General features: G+C 27.6%; 1 protein-coding gene across 1 annotated transcript in view; it reads left to right on the top strand.

Moving 5' to 3' along the window:
* Positions 1-562: 562 nt before the first annotated feature.
* Positions 563-4,380, top strand: part of LOC117181762 (poly [ADP-ribose] polymerase tankyrase-1-like) — a 21,699-nt gene continuing 17,881 nt past the window's right edge. Inside the window, exon 1 of the mRNA XM_033374729.1 lies at positions 563-771. The gene's annotated coding sequence lies outside the window, so the exon portion shown is untranslated. The remainder of the gene's footprint in view (positions 772-4,380) is intronic.

The raw sequence follows: 4,380 nt of genomic DNA, 5'->3' as shown, positions 1-4,380 counted from the left end.
TGTAGAATCTGCTTTATTTGAAATGGATTCATTCTTAAAATTTTTAAACAATTAGCTAAAAATAATTATACTTGTAAAGCGAATTTGCGATTTTTTCTGTGTTACAGGTCAAGTTTTGTATGCAGTTCTCACCAAATGACTGATTTTAATACTCCATCGCTAAGAGATTGATTCGGATTAAAAAATCATAAAATTGAAAAAGAATTCACGTCTTCGCAAATAATAATTGCACAATTTTAATTTACGTATCTATATCTTACTGTTTGAATATTCAAACATGATTAGGAAATTTTTATACTTTATTGATTATTTTAGAAGAATAAATTAGACATTTCTATAAAAATATGTTTTACCAGATTTAAATATTTAATTAAGTAGCATTCCAAATTTTTCTGTAATTAGATTAATGTTTTTTAGTACCTTCAGTGCCAGTTTTTAAATACGTATAATACTTGATTTTGAATTTCGCGCTACTTTATTTCATGGGCGAGTTGGTGTAGGGAAGAATAAAATTTTCATTGAGTTCACCTTCTACCTTTCATTGTCCTTGCCACTGTGGTGCAGTGGTGATTGATATGCAATGTAACACTTTTGTTTAGAATGTTGTTTTTTTCGGCATTTTTGGGACGTTTAAATCAAATAAATATGTAAAAATGAAGAATTGCTTTATAATTTAGAAAAGTGAAAAGGATATTCTGTTTGTTTTATTTGTGCACCCTGCTTCAAGAAAACGATTCAACGATCCAAACAAAAGATTACTTTTATTTATAGGTAAGTTTCGCAGTACGTTATTTATGTATAAACATGTAATATGTTGAAGAAAAGAATACAGTTTTATTTCTAAGTAAGTGTTTGACAAATACCAGCCATGCTACTGAAAACAAAGGGATCTAATATTTTAGGTTATGTTTTTGTTTATATGAGGCATTATGACGCAATTCCCTATAAATTTTAACTGAACAAACTTCCAATTTTCAACCTTTACTATTCAAAGATATCAAAACCAAATTAACTTGAAGTGTCCAGGTGCATAAGGGCTTAAGTGCCAACTTTCGGCAATGCGTTTTATTCGTTTAAAAGCATTGTTTTAATCAAGCTCGTGCCTGTAGAAACTTTTGGTCCAGTTAGATTTACAAGTGGGTCAAAATTCATGTTTGGTATTTTTAAAGTGATTACTATTTTCCTGTGTGCTTTTCATGATACAATAGAGTTACAAAATAGCTCAAAGGAATGATTGATAAAAAATATAATTATGCAGCTTCAATCGCCAGGTCCGTCGTTTTTTCGGACGTGTCGTTCTTAAATTAGGATTTTCTCGTAGAAGGTCGTTTTTTGTAAGTGGCCGTACTTAAATTATGTAACGGATTATAGGTCCCCTTTTAAGCAAAAGATTTCTACCTCCCTTACTGTACTCTTAATTTATTGTTTCCAGAAATAATAAGACATATGAGTTAAACGAATGGAAAATGTTTCGTATTTAAGATAATACATGCTTTGCATGTAAACATTTGTAGATATAAATATTTATACATATATAATAAATATTTACGAAAGATGTATATAGCTTTCAAAGCCAATACATGGAAAAATTTATAATTTTTTCATTGTTCATTTGTGAATCATTTTATTTACTTTTTTTAATGATCAATTTTCAATAAAGTGAGTGCATTTAACAATATGACAATCTACGCTTATGTAAAAGGGTATGGGATTTGGTTCATTTCATGATTGGCGGCTGATTCCCATGCATAGAAAAATGCCCACTGTTAATTAAATTTAAATTTATGGTTCATTTTTTCAAACACATTATCGGAAAGGCATAAAGATGGATAGAAGTTTGTTGTTATACTAGTTATTGCTGGTAGAATTAGGCAATGTGTCCCTGAGCGTTATCATTCAAATACCAGACCAGCATTTTCATTTTTTTACCATTGAATCTTTTATAAACAGAATAAATTGAATTTTTAGCGCAAATAAAAATCATTCAAATAGTTAAATTTTCAACGAAAATGATAAACCTCCACGGAGAGAAATTTCATGAGATTAATTCACGGCACTGCTCCTTGATTTTATCACGATTGGGCGTGAGAACTAAGACCTCGGAACCCTTGCTTATAAAGCATGAGTCTCGAAGTTTCAGAACTCTATGCTCTTAGATCATAAAGTCCGAGTTTTTAAAGTACTTGAAAATTGTAGTTCTAAAATCATGCGCTTCCATGAATTAATCTCTTGAAATTTCTCTCCGAATTCATTACAAAAATTCAACAAACTAGTTCAGCTTTTACTTACGCAGTTGGATTTTCAATTGAAAAACATGAATTTCCGACCAAATAAATATGTATTCAACCAAAGAAATGAATTTTCAACTAAAAATATGAATCGTCCACAAAAAATGAATTCTTAACCAAGTGGTTCAACCAAAATTTTCAAACAAAATAGTTGAAGCCTCACGCAAAGAAGACTACTTTGTCATCAAAAAGGTACATTTTTATCCAAGAAACTTGCAATTTCCACTAAAATAGACGATTTTCTCAATTAAAAAGATGAATTGTCAAAAAAATGGTTGAAGTTGCATTCAAGATTGATTTTAGTTTGACTTTTCAACATCAAAATATAAATTTTAAACAGGAAGTAAATTTTCTACGAAGATACTTGAGCTTTCAACCCGAAAGACGAATTTTCAATAAAAACAGTATAATTTTCAACCAAATAGTTGCATTCTTATTCAAGAAATATGAAATTTCTACTAGAACAGATAAATTTTTGATTCAAAAATACAATTTTTCTAATAATACTTGAATTTTCATCCAAGCAAGATTTCAGTTGACTTCATTAGCAAAATATGAATTTTAAACATAAAGAAAATTTTCTACGAAATAGTTGAATTTTCAAAAAGATAGTGCTGTTCTCAACAAAAAGGATCATTTAACAAAATGGTTGAATTTTCAAACAAACAGTTGCATTTTTATCCAAGAAAATCAGAATTTCTGCTAAAATAGATGAATTTTTTAAATTAAAATGATAAATTTTCAAAAAATAGATGAATCTTCATTCAAAGAAGATTTTTGTTGATTTTTCAACACCTAAATATAAATTTTAAATTGAAATTTTTTAGGAAATAGTTCAATTTTAAACAAAAAGTGAATATTCTATGTTGAATTTTTAACAAAACAGTAGAATTTTAAACCAAAAAGGATGAATTTTATAAAATTATAGTATTTTTAACCAAACCGTTGTATTTTTATTAAAAAAATGCAATTTCGACTTAAATAGATACATTAAGTACGCAATAATTTAAGTAAGGTCCCTAAGTGCTCCTTCCGCGATGCAATAGAACTAAGTAATAGCTCAAATTTATTATTTTTTAGAATTAAATCCGTGAACGGTAAACAGATTCTTGTGTTTCCTGAAAAATTCGGGTTTCAGCATTTACGCCCGGAACCCTTCACTTGAGTGGTTGAAACATTTGACTTTTTTTTGGTTATCGATCGAAAGAAATAGAAAAAAGAAGTACTTGTTACTAACTTTTTGTAAATTCTAGTTCTTTCAGCTATTAAGAAATATGCAAGGAATAATTTTCACCCAATAACTTTTAATATTGACCCCTCCCCAACCCCTTCTTATTATGGCCAGAAAATGCCACTAAACATGCAAAATAACAGTTTTATGTCAAATTCATGCTAAACGGTATTTTTCCAATTAAAAAATTATCTCTTTCGATTAAATACAATTTGCAATTATGTTTTAACTAATTTTCTATTATTTAAACAATTATTATTTCTCGGTATAAGTTATAGTTTTTTTTTTTTTTTAATTGGTTCCCTGTTGATCCTAAAAGGTTTATTTTTTATGGAGTTAATGACCAAATTAACTAATGTTAAAAATAATATTTTTTATTTAGGATATTTGACAATTTTTTAAACAATTTTCATTTGAGTTAACAATTTTTCATCCTGTACATAGTATAAAGTTATTATTTCTGAAATTAATGTAGTAATGAGTTTTAAGACAGGTATATTTGGTGAAAGACAGTTTTTGATTATTTAAACAATGAATATCACTTGCTCCTTTTTATAGAATAGAGGAACTTCTAATTGGAAAATAATGATAATTGTTTGAACCATTAAGGTATAAATACTGAAATAAAAAATTATTGAATAATAAACGACATAGTGTCAGAGATTAAAAAAGAAACAAAAATGTTCTCCCCCTTTCCTATTAAACGGTAAAATGAATGATTATTAATTGTATCAATAATTGAAAAATTTTTTCCACAATAAATGTCACTCTTTAGCATTAATAAAATACATGAATAATTCCATAAAATAGTAACTTTTAAAGATTTACCAAAGCAAAATATCGCTTAAACCAATGGAGATT

The sequence above is a fragment of the Belonocnema kinseyi genome, chromosome 10 (assembly GCF_010883055.1).
Source record: "Belonocnema kinseyi isolate 2016_QV_RU_SX_M_011 chromosome 10, B_treatae_v1, whole genome shotgun sequence".
NCBI lineage: Eukaryota > Metazoa > Arthropoda > Insecta > Hymenoptera > Cynipidae > Belonocnema > Belonocnema kinseyi.
The sequence above is the reverse complement of the archived record's forward strand: the minus strand, read 5'-3'. Positions and strand labels throughout refer to the sequence as shown.